Raw genomic sequence first — 15682 nt, 5'->3', positions numbered from 1 at the left:
CCATTATCATGTGTTTATTATGTCGCTTTCACTCCCATAGGGTTTTTCACTCACGTGAGGTGTTTTTTCTGCGCCAGTCACCGCTTGATGAATAAGAAGTCATGTGTATATTCTCCATTCTGTACCATGTCTTTTATTTTTACCCCAACCCTGAAGAGTCACGGGTCAAGTACCCGCTTGACAAAACACTTGTCGGCTGGTTGTTTCCTCAGATGTCACCCTCCCAACAGTGAGTAGGTGTATGAAAGGTTATATTAGGGTGTGAGGAGTTGCATCAGATATTAAGCAGATAATGTGATCAATGATATAATTTGAGATGTCATCAGTGATGTCCCTGACCACGTCATGAGTGATGTAATATGTAATGTCATCAGCAGTGCATTGCCGGGCGCGAGTTATAGTAAGCTCAACTAACTATAACAGCCGAATTTCTTTGGTTTTGTACGAGTGAAATGTCCAACTAACTATAACGTCCCTGAAACCTGTGGTTTTTTTCAGTGAATTTCTAAGGTTTTTTAAATGCTAATTTCTAACTATAACGTCCCTGAAACCTATGTTTTTTCAGTGAATTTCTAAGGTTTTTAAGTGATAATTTCTAACTATAACGTAGTAGTTGCATTTGTAGAGTGGCGCAGAAAGGGACCAGGGCCTCCGACCAGCCCTCAGGAATTGCGCTACATAGGACTTACAGGAGGTACCAGGAGGGCTACTTGGCCCCCAAAATCCCTCAGGATTAAAGTAGACATCATCCCCCAACAAGTACTGTGCCAGGAGGCGCGTTTGCAGAGGATTGCTGAGATTGGTCTGAGGCCATGTCCCCTTTTTACACCACTCTGCAAACACGCCTCCTGGTGCACTGCTGCTTGTGGGATGAAGTCCACTTTAGTCCTGAGGTCCTCAGGACACAAGAGGACCTCATTGATGCACTAGTAAATGCAGCAGGAGGTGCATTTGCAGAGTGGTGCAGGGAGGGGACACAGGCTCCGGCCTGATGCTAGCTTCTCTCTTTTTTTTCTTTAGCAGGGGTGCTGTGTCGCCCCCCTCTCTTAATATTTTTGAGCCCCGGGGGACCCCATCCTCCAGGGCCTGAGACATTTAATCATTTTTGTGAGTCAAAAAACAGGAAAGGGGCCGCCCATCCCTTGGCCGGTTTCAGCCCAGGGGACCCGATCCCCGGGGGGATGGCCACCTATTTTTTTTTAAACCTTTCCTTTTTTCCTGCGCTGCCCCCCTCCAGAAGACCCCATCCCCCAGGGATTTGCCTATTTATAAAACTTAATTTTAATTTTATTATGGGGATGGTGGCCCCTTCCTTTGTCCCTGCTGGCTCCTCGCCTCCTGCGTGAGCCGGCATTGCTTTTGGGTAAAGGGAGCTGCTAACATGCAGCTCCCTTTGCCCAAAAGCAATTCTGCTTCGCTTCATGGAAGCGAGAGCAGTTTTCCTGCTCTCGCTTCCATGAAGCGAAGCAGACGTTTGCAATGGCAGGGCCGGAGCTGTGCTCCCTCCCTGCCATTGCAAACTGCGATGTCCCGGGGTGGGACATAACTGGAGTTGGCCCTTGGGGAGTGGGGGTCCCCAGGGCCAAGGAGGGCTCCGGCAGGGGGGGCGCACAGCCCCCTTCCCAACTTATTCAAAGCCCCGGGTAGGTGGTGGTCCACGGGGCTTGGGGGGGGCCTGTGAGGCCCCCGCCCTAAATAAAGTAAAGTAAAGTTGGCAGTCCCTGGGGCAGCATGGGGGGAAGGAGCCCCCGACACATTATTTTTTAACAAGCCCCAGCGAGGTGGCGGTCCCCGGGGCTGCGCCGGCCCCCACGGGCCCCTGCTACATAACTCTGAATTACCCCAGGACCTGGCCCACCCGGAGTCTTAAAACAAACGAAGCGCGTGAGCCCGCGCTTCATTTTTAAGAAAACATTTCTGTCGGATTTGTGCACCCTACGCGAGCGAATCTGGCCGAAAGTTTTAAAAAAAATGCTTTTTTGGCAATGGGGGTCTCTGTGGGACCGCCTGACCAGGCCAAGGGGGTCAGGGTGTTTCTACCCTGCCCCCTTTTCTTTTTCTAAAATGTTTTTCTTACCTTTTTGCTTGAGACTCGGTTCAACCAAGTCACAGGATGACTGCCAACACTTCCTGGTTTGAAGTGCTCAAGATTATGAGGTTTCAGCCAATTAGATCTCACAATTCTCAAATATCGATATCTGTAAATGTTTAAATTTCTCAAAAAGAACTGAACGAATTTACACCATTTAAGAAAAAGCATGCTTTCTGGACCAAAAGCTACCTTTTTGTCATTTTTGATGTCATTACATTCAGCAGTTCGGGCTGTAGCCGTGTCTAAAGTTTCTCATGGAAATTAACATGGGGAAAACATGTTTTGGGACCCCCCTTTTTCCTCGGCCCCCGCTCGACAAATCGCCCAGAAACTTTCAAGGCAGGAGCTGACCGGAGCTCCTCATTAGTTTTGGAAATTTCACGAAGATTTGTCAATTGGTGCCAAAGATATTGGCAAAAGGAAAAAATGCTTTTTTAATAGAAACAAGGTTCTAACTATAGCTACCTACTGGCGACCGCCAATAAGTTATACATATATGTGTGTGTGTGTCTGTGTGTATATATATATATATATTTATATATGTATATATAAACGCAAAAGTTGTTACTAGATGTCTCTCTCAAGTCAAATAATCTCCAAAATTCCTGCCCTATAGCTGCAGTACCTCAAGGCCCTGTCAAGTCAAATGCAAATGCATTAATATACTTTTGTGAAGGTGCAGTTCCACAAGTAGTTACAAGGTGTCCCTCACAAGTCAACTGTAAATGCATTGATATTCTCACAGTAAGCTGCAGTTCCACTAGTTGTCACTAGGTGTCAATCAAAAGTTGAATATGAAAGCATTGAAAATCTTACATCAAGCTGCAGTTCCACTAGTCTTTTCTAGGTCTCATCAAAAGTTGAATGCAAAAGCATTGAAATTCTTTCATGAAGTTGCAGTTCCACAAGTCGTTACTAGGTGTCCCTCATAACTCAAATACAAAAGCACTGAGATTGTCACATGAGGCTGCACTTCCACTTCTTTATAGAAGTACAGATCAAGTCAGAAGCAACTGCTTCAAAATTACCTGCAAGCTGAGGGGTGTGGCTTTTGCATAGAAATGTGCATACACACTTTTGCTATTTTTAAAATTTGTACTTGTTTTCCATAGAATGAAATATTTGCCAAAGCTGGTTCTTAATAACTATTCAAGACTGCAGATCTCAATACATTTCTTAATTTTTTTTTAAGTTTGTGATCATACCCAACTCTTTATAGGAACTTTTATTCACTGGTAAATACATGTACATTTAGATAGGTAATATTGGCTGTTAATGCTTTAGTGGGTGTAAGCTTTGTCTTTGAGTTTTTGCATACTGACAGTTCTAGTGCAACATTCCAATAGGGGTGATGTAGTTCCACAAGTAATTACTAGAGGGCTCTATCAAATGGTTGAAATGTCAATCACAAACCTTTGGTGGATGTTGTTTCAACCTAAAAATTTGAATATGCACTCTAGCTAATCTAATAACGTGTGCTTATTTTTAGTAGGATACATAAATGGGGCTGTGGTTCCCAGTGTGCAGCAGGCACAGTCCTTCAGGATACACCACTTTGAGGCACAGGCCAGTGTTCCAGCAAGGCAGTTCCTCTTCTCCTTGTAGTTTCAGGCAGCAGATCTGAGTTGCTACGCAGCTCTCACATATTTATTCATTGTTCTGAGGCGACATTGGTCAGGGGCACCTCTGACCAATGGGGTACAGGGTGTCACCCATAAGCATAACAGCTTCCTCCAAAGTGTGACATATTCTTGTACCACAAAGCACTGCACCTTAAAATTCAAGTTGGAGAATTCCTCTACTTGGGAGTAAGACGTGGCTAAGCCAATCCTGAGTGTGGCTCATTTCCTTTAACACTCCATTTCCAGACCTCCTGTAAATTCCACTCTCGGTGTTGCCATCTGGCTAGGGGGTGCAGGAAGAGGTGGTAGGCTAGACTGGCATTCCGTACTGTCCTTCTCTCTTTGAAGCCCAGTTTGATTTACCAATTCCCCCTCCTGGCTTGTTCACTGCACCTGCAGTGCTCTCCCATCAGATAGCCTCTGGCTCTGTGCAGGCCACTTATTACTTCATCAAAGCAGTTTGGCTAAGCCTTTTAAGGCCGGCCAATCAGGAGAGGCTGCCAGAAGGCTGAATTTTGGCTCACAGAAAAGAACGTTCTGTACCGTCTCTTCTGTATTAGTTATGATAAATGTGACAGTGCCAAGTAGTTGGATTTATAATTTCCAGTCTTTGAAACCCTTAAAATATAATTTTAGCTCATTCCAGTCAATAGATACACTGTATTAACCGCATGCGTGCGGGCGGAATTCCGCCCGTACGCTGGGTTTTGCGAAACCGCACTTTACGTGACGAGCTGGGCTCGTCATGAGCGTGCGAGGAGGCTACGCCATGACGAGCCCAGCTCGTCATGAGCGTCGAAGGGGTTAAGGTTACATGTTAGCCTATGGAGATAAGAGTGCTACAATGGGAAAAAAAATCAATTGGTAGTTTTTCCCTCACCAGGGCACATAAAACATCTTTTCAAATGCCCCTGCTTATGTTTACATTGCACCCTACCCTGGAGGCACCTCGAGTGGACCTTAGGGGTAATTTATATGTAAATATAAGTTAGTTTAATACACCGGAAGTACCTTCAAATCCAAAGCCCAATTTGCATGTAATTTCAATTTAAAAGCAGCTTGCAAAGCAGGACTGCCTTTAAAATGATAGCTGGAGACGCAGCAATACACACATTAAGTGCCCCAAAGCTGCTGAGCCTCTTATCCTACATGCCCTACCATATACAAGGGATGTACAGGTAGGTTGTCAGTGCCAATTGTAATTACACCTAATTAACATACAACCTTTTAATCAGAGCACTGGCCCGGGGCCTGGTTAACAGAGCCCAGGGCGCAGTCAGTCAGTTACCACTAGTATTAGTCAAAAAAGTGGGCAATCAGGGCAAAACGGGTGACTTTGTCACAATATTCCTATTTGCACCATATAATCCAAGTACTCATTAACATTTTACTGAGAAATCTTGAATACATGCCATAATTTGCGCCATTATTCAGGGGGCTCAGAGAAGCAGTTGGACTGTAGGGACAGTGGTGGCTCAGATGAGGACTGTGACTGCAGATAGAGACTAATGTGATGACAGGTACTATTGAAGCATCAGTTGAGGAGAAATGAACATGCAGACTGCGGGCCAGCAGAGGCTTACAAGGGCTTCAGAAGACTTGTGGACACAGATATTGTAATGGAATGAAGCAGTGTATATGCAAACTCTTTCATCAGATGAACACCTTTTACAGTGAGCCTGCCTCTCCCACAGCACACTATGCTTATCAAAATTAAGACAATACGGTACCTGGCATCTAAAACACCAATGACTCTTTAGTGAGCTGTTGTACATGTAAATGGTAGTGTAAGGATAAAGGTAGCTGATCCATGCTTCACTTTTTGTATGCTGGTCTGAGGGCTAATTCAACATTTGAATGACACATCAATTATGTAATGGCTGAAGAAGGCAGACCCAAAACCCTATCAATATTGTTTTATTTTAAGCATCATTTGTTGTAGTTAGGAGAGCTTTCCTAAAGGTTAAAACCAGACATACACATGTGCAATCGCACTTTAGGTCTGCCTTTTTCACCAATGCATCCTGGAATAATAGCACTGTCGGAAACAGCAATCTTTTTCATGAAATGACATGACTTATTCTATAGTGCATATGAAAAGCTATGAGTGGCACAGCTTTCCAGGTGTATTTCTGCTGACCTTTCTGAATAGAAAAAAATCGTAAGTTTGCATCAGTATGCAGAAATACTTTTGCAATTGCAGATTTACAATTCCCTTGGTGAATTGGGCACAAAGGGCCATATTTAGAGTTTGGCGGATGGGTACTTCATCACAAATGTGATAGATGATACACTTGTAATAAAGCAAATGGGATATCTGTCACGGTTGTGATGGAGTACCTTACCACATATGCTAAATAAGGCCCTAAATCTCCATGCCTTTTTGGCTTCAAAAAACTCCAAACAGAAATGTTGTAGGCCGTATGTGCAATGAAAGTCATAGCTTTACCTTTTTCTAAAAAACATGCAATGTGTTAGAATGTTGACAGGTATAAAAAGACAGGAATTTTTAAACCATATTTTAACCCATTGACCCCAGTGCCAATTCCGCCGCGGTACGGGTGAAATCATGGGTCGGCGTGGTTTGGACCGCCCCCAGCCATCCTCTGCACGCCCACTGTGACGTCGGACGGCCGAGGGCCGTCCGGCGCACCGATAGAGTTCATATTTATAACAAATGAGGAGCCTTTAGGGGATAAGGTTGGAGTATTTGGAAAACATCCATTCAATGTAGACTTGAAGCTATATAAGCCAAGTTGATACAAATATATTAAAACCCAATGAAAATCCATACAATTGTTAAATACCAAGAATTGGTATACCGAAATGCATAATGTGAACAACACAGCCGCGGCCTGTGGAGGGAGTTGCTGTGGGGCGAAAGGCGGGGCGGGGGAGGGGCAGGGTGGGGGATGCTAAAAACCAGAGTATGGATAATTGGAGGTAAGTAAACAATTTAATTAATACAACGAATTTCGTAGTGCGGGCTGCATTGCATTTTGCGATGCAGAGCGCGCCAAGAAATTCTTTTTATTAATTAAATTGTTTACTTACCTCCAATTATCCATACTCTGTTTTCAGTCCTGTGGGACTCAGGCAGGAGCACATTGGTCCCACCAGCTCCCACGAAAAAAACGGTGCGACCACACTCTGGTTACCAATGGAGATCCCCCACAAGGGCTATCTGGTCAGTTTTTCTGTACCCTGCCCCCTTCTATGTTATCCTAATTTTTTTCAGGACTTGTGGACCAAATCCCATAGACCTCTAATGGCAGTTGCAACATTTCTCTTCATGTTGCGTCCAACCAGTCACACTGCTCGGTCCAGGGAGAGTCCTGCGGAACCTGCCCATGAGAATGCTTTACTTTTTCAGCGGAGTCCCGCAGCCCAAGATATTGCTATTTTTTCAACCGTAATTTCTCAAAAATAGATTTACACCAAATCCCAAAAAGTAAGCCTTCTGAGTAAAGATCTTGCTTTCTGCCAAATTTGGTAACAGCAACGTTTCCTACAGGAATCGCCTTGAAAAATCAATCAACAGTTTTGGTTCCCTTCCTTTTCCTTGGCCCCCACTCAATGGATTCATGAAATTTTCCATGAAGGCGCTGAGGTGGATGAACATTATTTTGGAAAGTGTTTTTAAGAATCATGAAAAGGTGCTGAAGTTACAAGCAAAACAAAAAAATGCCCTTACTATGGAAAATCTGGCTTCCATACAACTACACAGTGGCGAGTGATTTGTTTTATAATTTTATGATGATTCATTAAATTCTCAAAGATATTTTGATGTCTTTAGTGGATTTACAGAATGGTGAACAACTAACCTGCAGTTTTTATCTGTGAATTCTTTACCAAAAATGAATGGATAATTATTGGTAAATGTGTACATAATATATTCACTGGACTTTATTGCACCATCCAGCATGCTGAATGGGAATACTGAGAGCAGTATAATGGGTCAGTTACCAACTTAGGTTGAGATGCCATTCTAAATTTATAGCAGTGTGTGCACATATGAGGAAATTGTTATGATACAGTTTAGCAAGAAGCTAAGGCTCACATTTATCAAACGGTCGAGTAGCTTTTGTGCCACGTAACAGGGCTCAAGGGCAACACAACTCTTTACGTTTGATTTATCAATATCCTGCTTTACTCTGCCCCAGGGGTGGAGCGTGGGTGTTCCCATGCATTTACCAATGGATTTTGGGGCATCTCCAGATTTACCATTACTGGTAAATCTGTGAATGCGTCAAAGTCCTACTCCTTCCCAGAGGAGGCATAATGAGTAGAAATATCTTTATTTCTCCTTGTTACTTACTCTATGTGTGCTGCATTCTACAGCACACTGTGTGCCAGCACTGTTAAATTACAGAACTCTGCCATATATTTTTAAGTGTGGTGCATTCCTGCCCTATCAAGCAGCGCAGCAAGGGGACTTGCTGCGCTGTGTGATTATTTGATAAATATGCCCCTCAATCAATTATCCATTTGTTTAATGGACACTGTTAAAAAGTGCTAAAAACTGATATAACTAGGGCAACAATTCATTGAAAGTTGTAAATAGGTTGCTTAGAGCTAACACAGTAAACATGGGTATGTCATTTGAGGGCTAAAGAGTACCTGTAATATTTTACATTTACAGGCTCTGTAGAATTGTCCTTGATAGGTGTCCCATCATCAAGGCTCAAAAAAGCACTAGGATTTCAGCAGAAAATGATAATGGCTTCTCAAGACGGGTATCTTGGAGTTGCTTAACATTTAACTTTCTGGAAGGCCAATAAAACATAAAGTAGCACTGTAAAAGAAGACTATCAATAAGGATCAAGGTGCCACCTCTGTGTAGCACATCACCCATTTTTACAAATCCAGGAGATGCAGAAATTGCTTTGACTGATCCTGTATGGATGAGGGTCCCAGATGTAACTGCAAGTCATCTTGTTACAAAAAATGAATGGCCTGATATTCCAATGTCTGAAGGCCAAGCAAGAATGAGGTTGAGCGATGTCATTCATTGTAGTTTCCATGAAGACGTTGGAAGCTGTCTCGGACATAGTGACACACCTACGAGCTAATATTAAAATATATCTGAAATATGTCTTTATCGATAGAGCCTGTGGGGATAGTGCGATATATACAGGAGTTGGCAGGCCATTTTGGGTGGTCAGTTGGTTAGAAGATTAATATTTTGCTCTAGAATACACTGTAATGCAAGGATTACAGTAGGAAGAACCTGAATGGCAAATCCAATCATGTCTGGAGTCAAAGGTATTGTTGCTTAGTAGATACTGTATTTAGCGAAGTTATTCATTCTAGCGTAGTGCTTGCACGCATGCTTGGCAATCAGCCATTGGCTGGTAAGCTAAGGGACAAGGAAACTGCTCATGATGCGGTATATATATATATAAACCAAACACAAACCACAGGGACTAAGGCACTTTAATCTAATGCATATAATAAAACAATATTTTTATCTGAATGAGACAGCGGACGGAGTGGTTTAGAGCAGTACGCATCCTTGATTAACTGGTGGCATCCACCTGAAAATGATTTTGTTGGATTTTGTATTAATGTGAATTTCTGGAGGGAAGTGTTTCTCTGGAGGTTGTTCCTGACTGGTTGTCGGTATACTTAAGGATGCCCTAGGTGCTTTAGTCAGATTTTATTGATCCCGATGAGACCCTACCATTAAGATTGAATCGAAACGTCAACACCCCGTTCCCTGGTTATAGAATTAAAATAAGCCAATAGGTCCCGCCTTTAAGACTTACTGCCTCTGTCAGTTCCTTTTGTTCATGTGGAATGATGCTGATGAATGCTGATGTAGGGAAAAAGCTGCAAAAAAGGGGCATGAAGTGGCTGTGTTATTTTGTATGCAAACGCATGTGTGAGAAAGTATGAATGCATGTCATCATGCATATATTCCTCCTAAATTACAAGAGTGCCTTTTCTTTTTTTATTTACTAATTCGAATTAGATCTGTAAATTTTGAAAAAGAGTACTGCGAAAGTGCCTTTTTTGATAAGTATAAAAGAAGCAAAAAATATGACTTTTAGGCGGGCTTGCAATATAGGAAGGGGTGGGGGCAGGAAGCAACGGTGTGTAGGAGGGAGAACGTTACGTCAGCATGGGGAACACAAAGAGAACAATCTAGAGCACAGAGGAAGAGAAGCACCTGAGGAAGGCAGCTGGAAAACACACACACTCTTCAGGGGTGCACATAATACGATAACAGCATCGGTTATTTTTTAAAATATTCCTCTTTAACATTGATTTTAATATGACAAATACAAGCGCAATGTACACTATATCTTGAAGTGGATACCCGTACAATTTACAGCTTTTGCTTCTTTTACCTATTTTTATACCGTTCTAATTACTCCAACAAAGATATCGAGTTTGAGTTTGATTGGATCATCTGCACTACATCTCCCAGAATGCACTATAATGTTATATAAATCTCCAGGACTACAGTGTGGTGCCATTGGTGACATGACACCAATACCATACCATGGAGCTCTGAATCAGACTCTTTGGTGTTAGGGAGAACTCTTTATCATGAGGCTTACAGCTACAATAATTCAATGTCACCTATTAATACATTTGCCTATCTCGGTTACACTCACATGGAATAAATCAGTTAAGCGCTCAGCTGTATCAAATCAGCAGTGCTTTCTCTGCCAAAGTACTGCACATATCAGTCTTTGATTCACTGTTCTATCTAGAACTAAGCACTAGATGCAGTCGGCTCCAGGTGCTAACCCTAGTGTAAGACATTCAGACAACGTTTTGTCTTCACTGCTAATCAAATATCGGATACCATTGTGCTTAAGCTGTAGCCTTTTCCTGAGGAAGGCACTTCCCAATGCCGAAACGCTCGTACAATACAACGACTGTCATTTGTACCACTATGTTTTTCCCTAACTTTTTGTGAAATCAAACACATTTGAGAAAAAATTGTTAACAATTGTGTATATCAAAAAGTACTATATCAATGTATTGCTGTTCTTCTATTGTGACAATGTTTTTAATTGAGTCATTTTGTGGGATGGGGTGCATGATGATACGATTGAGATAGTATGAATGGGCTAGGTTACTGCATTAAATATTACTAATAAAGTCAAAGTCACAGAAACGTATTGAGCGCACAAATCACCGTAAACTCTCATGGCGCTTGCGTGACTCCAGTGGGAGAATGGTCTGACACTGAACCTTGTTAATTTTGGCCGAATAGCCATGTTTTTAATTCCTTCCGGAAGCGCTTATTTTCAGTTATGAAGATAATATGGAACGGAAGATTGTTCCAGAGGTAGGGGGCGAGGAAGGAGAAGGAACGTCCTCCACTTCGTACGGTTCAGACACGGAGTGGGGTAGGGAGAGATTTAGTGCTGGATCATAACAGTCTGCCTGGCCGGTATCTGCTGAGCTTTTTCATTAGGTAATCGGGTCCAGTGCCATGTATGGTCTTATGAGTGAGACATACGATTTTAAAATGACCTCTTTTTCTTACCGGAAGCCAGTGAAGGGACTTGAGGCGGGAGGCTGAAGAGGACCTAGGTGGAAGGTTCAGAATGAGTCTGGCAGCAGTGTTTTGCAGGATCTGCAGCTTAGAGAAAAGATCTTCATTTAGGGAGGCTAATAAAGCATTCCCATAGTCCATATGGACCAAAGGTTTCCTGGATTCGATGTGTAACCACCTGAAGATTTTCGCAGTTTACGCAGGATCCCATAGCAAGTGCCTAATACTAGATTGACATGGTTTTTAATGGATAATTTATTATAAAAGCATGCTTTGTACTTTTGGATAAAACCAATATCTGATTTGGATCTTTCTTTTTCTAATACCTATTCATGTAAGATGGTTATATTCTTTTGTTGCCTTAAGTCTTTACATTGATTCCTTCATTGAGTCATTGGTGACATGGCCTGCTTTGGTAACCTTACTTACAGGTCATACTGCGACCTGACCTCACTGAAAGGCTGCAGTAAATGTTCTGTAACAATATGAACTCTCAGTACTTCACACATGGTTGACACAGTGCACAAGAGGCCTTTAGAGTACAGCGTTTTGAACGCGTCAGGTATGTGAGACTCTATTTACCATAGAATAAACACTTTTGTGACCACTCTCGTGCAACCTTTACTAAGCACCCAATGTTTTGTAGTCTATAGAACCAGTCCTTCTGCATTTTTGGAGAGAGCGATCGCATAGGAACCCTTTGTGCTTTAGAGCCTCTATAATAATCTCAGGTAGGCTTATTGGTAATTGTTGTGTATACATCCCTCTAATTTATTTGCCAGTGATTCCATCTTTGGTAATCTACTTGTTGCAGGACCTTGATCCATGCGAGGGATCCTCCTTTCATCTCTGATTACGTCTTCTAGACCAGGTAATCAGTCTAATGTACCCATAATGGCTGTTATCCTACACCTATGGTAATGTATGTTTCTGGGTATGCTCTTGATTAATTGCACTACACCAAGGGGTCATTTATGTTGATCTATCAGTGACAAATGAATTCCGAAAGCTCTATTTCTATATCTCAAAGCGACCTTGATTTTGGCAAGGTTCTATCATGCGTGATGTTATAAGCATCAGTAACAGTCCACTCAACTTCACCCTCGTGTGGAGCATAACCAATTTTGGTTAACACCGGTTTTTCCTTTAATGTATTCCCCCCCTGTGACCTTCTCAATGATTGTGAAATCCTTCTCTCAGCCATTTATAATTATTTTAGGATCAATATGGATCATTTTTGACCATTACTAATATTAATTTATTAATTTTCTATACAGATTCATTGCCCCCCTCCGTGCCCTTGTCCTGATGAAGACCCTCTAGCAAGGTTTCACTCTATGCCTGCATCAGATTGGGTCGAAACGTCGACACTCCTTCTTATTTTCAGCCTCTTTCCTGATTTATCATTTGTGATTTTGTTTTTTGAGGCATGAGTTTGTTCTAATTAATTAATGAATTGTATTTCCCAGTGTGTTAATTAATCATTATTTCTGGTTTATTGAGGTCACAGTGACCACTGTTTTATTACCCATTCAGTACCTTCACTATCCAAACACTACCCTTCCCTGTCCATCTCTTTAGGGGCATCAAATGTGAAGAATTATGTATGTATTTTATGAATAATTTTTATGGTACACGTTGTGAATAAAAACAATGCTGTTATAATTTCTTTGAATTCATTTTAGTTGTCCAGTTATGGTTTATCCGTTCTAGTTTCTGGGACCACCTTGTTTGCATCAGTGGCGGCTGGTGACATTTGAAAGTGGTGAGGCGTAGAAGCTGGGTGTAAGCGTTATGCCCAACTAATAGGACTAGCGTTTAGGGGGGCTCTTCCTTAGGGAATATTTTGAAGACAGCAGTGGCAAATGGTACATTTTAAAGCAAATTTGAGAAAGTATAAAGGTTTATAAAGCAATTGTGAACGTGTAGTGTTGAAATATTTAAACACTAAAAACTGACCCATATCTAGCTGCATTAAATATGTTCAACAGTCACTGTGGTGTGCAACTTGTACAATTGGACAGAAGTAGACTGAAACTATGGAAATGTCACACATAAGCAATCTGTGGATTTGGCAACTACAAATGAACAGTTTGACTGCCAGATTTGCTGGTGGTTTATATTTGATGTTGTTCTTATGTTAGAGGAGCATACAGAGAACCATAATAGTTAAAATATACTTAAGCACTTGGGTTGCAAAACATTCAGATACAATTAACCTTAGAGTAAACTAACAGCAAGGGCATCACCATGATTGGAAGGCGTAATGTCGCCTTCAATGACTTAGCATGGCCCATGAAAGGTGAGTGGTTATGCTGACCATAATTATTTGCGAAAGATCCGTGCATAAACAGTGGAGGCAAAAAGTGTCACATTCTGCAGTTTGCATATTAGTAAACTTGAGAATTTTCCATTGCACACCAAAATATTGATACCAATAATAAAAAGAAACATGGCACTCATCGAATAAGGAAATCACTTATTGAGAAATGTGTGCGTGTGTGTATTTGTGAGTATTGTGTGTGTTTGATGTGTTTCTATTTCAGAGGGTGTATGAACATATTTTTGTGAGCTTCTATATGTGTTGGTATTTGTGAGTGTTATGTGTTTGTGTGTATTTGGTTTCGCGTATGTTTATTCAGGTGTTTGCATTTGCTTGTGCGTATGTAACTGAGAATGTGCCTTTGAGTCTGTGGGGGCCTATTTATAAGTCTATATTTTCAATAGAGACTTTATTTCGGTTTTGATTCAAACCATAAAAGCACATGTGCAACAACGCAGTTTAAAAATTCAATAAATATATGAATCTACAGTAAAGTGCAGAAAATTCAAAGTTCAGTAATTTACATACAAAAAGTAAATTCAAGAGAGAAATAAATCAACAAAGAGGACCATCACTGATCCATACAATTTCTCAACCTTATACATAGCTTTAAAAATGCAGTAACTTGAAGAATGCTGTCCTTATGCAGAAGTTGTAGGTACATAAGGGCTGGTCTGATCTGATTAAATTTTATTTTTAAAAGAACAACCAAGTAGCGTTTGCGTGGGTAATCATAAAATCTACATAAAAATATAAAATACAGCATATCCTGTGGAGACTTTCCGTCGCAGCCACAGGGTGCAGAAAAATTTATTAAAAATGTCACTTTGTGGTCTAATCAGCAGATGGTGGTACAGATTTAACCTAAACCTTGTTAGCAAGAACTTCTCATGTGAAGTCAATGAGCCAGTCAAATATGGCTCCATTGATTAACATGATTTTAGCATAACAGATTTTCTTACAGTTGGTTTGTGAAGCTCCACACCTTCCCTTTGCATACTCCTGTCCATAAGGAAAGCCCGTTTAATTACCTCCACGTCCCCTTTTACAATCCTACTCGGGTTTTCAAACAAATCCAAACGACCGAGCCTGGAAAAGCTAGTTTTCAAGTAATTTAACCATGGGGTACCCATTGCCTTGTCCTGGGACAAAAAGTCTTTCATGATCAAATGAGTCAATGGAATGTCCACATTGAGCCACAAATTTAGCCAGCATGTCAGCGGGCGTAAAGAAAAAATGTCGCTTATGTATTGAGCCCCCAACTCTTCATGTACTGCAAAATTAGAGGTTCCAGCTGGGACACACAAGAGGCGCTTCATAAAAGAATATGTCTATATGCTTTTCAGAAAATCCCAAAAATATGCACATATTCTTACCTCAAAAAGGTATAATTACAGTCCAGTAGCGGCTCCTGATGGGAGTGCTGCGGGCGGCAGGGCTGGGGAGGGTTAGGGTGGGGGGTAGTGAGCTCAGGCATAAGGCCAATCGGAGTTAGGTAAAGAAAGAAATAAAGAAAACAAATTAAATTGGCTGTGCTGCAACGCATTTGCCATTGCAGCGCGAGTAATTTCATTTGTTTTATTTATTTATTTCCTTACCTAACTCCAATCAGCCGTATGCCAGACCTTACTACCCCTCACCCAAACCGTCCCCCGCCCGCATTACTCCCTCCAGGAGCCACGACTGTTACAGCCAGCATAGACATTGTGTGCTTACTCTATTTTTTCATACTGAAATGAACTTGGCCAACAATGACCCAATCAGAAGCTTGCTGCGTGTGTCCTTGAGAAGGGGCCAGTATTAATGCAGTAATAAGTTACATAAAAGCAAACAGTTACATGGAGTTCTAAGTGTAACAGTCACGATTCGAGGTGAGTTAGGGCAGCTTTGCAAGCGTGCACTTTATAAACCTTGAAAACGTACACCGGGTTGTCAGGGAAAGCAGAATGAACGTTTTGTGGAGAAGACGGCGAGCCAAGCCCGTGACAGGCATTGTAATAAAACACAATGCTTTTAGGCTCAAATGCCAAAGCTCTCCATCATGACTTGTTAACAGATTTCTGTTTATTATGGATCGTGACTGAGAGCTCTGGAGTTGAGGCTCAAGGCAATGCAAGTTTCTCACAATG

At 41.7% G+C, this 15682-nt stretch overlaps 1 protein-coding gene across 3 annotated transcripts in view; it reads right to left on the bottom strand.

Annotated features, from left to right (window-relative positions):
* Window positions 1-15682, bottom strand: part of GRIA3 (glutamate ionotropic receptor AMPA type subunit 3) — a 1208798-nt gene that overhangs the window by 46253 nt on the left and 1146863 nt on the right. The gene's annotated exons all lie outside the window — the stretch shown is intronic.

This window comes from Lissotriton helveticus, chromosome 4_1 (assembly GCF_964261635.1).
Source record: "Lissotriton helveticus chromosome 4_1, aLisHel1.1, whole genome shotgun sequence".
Taxonomy (NCBI): Eukaryota; Metazoa; Chordata; class Amphibia; order Caudata; family Salamandridae; genus Lissotriton; species Lissotriton helveticus.
The sequence above is the reverse complement of the archived record's forward strand: the minus strand, read 5'-3'. Positions and strand labels throughout refer to the sequence as shown.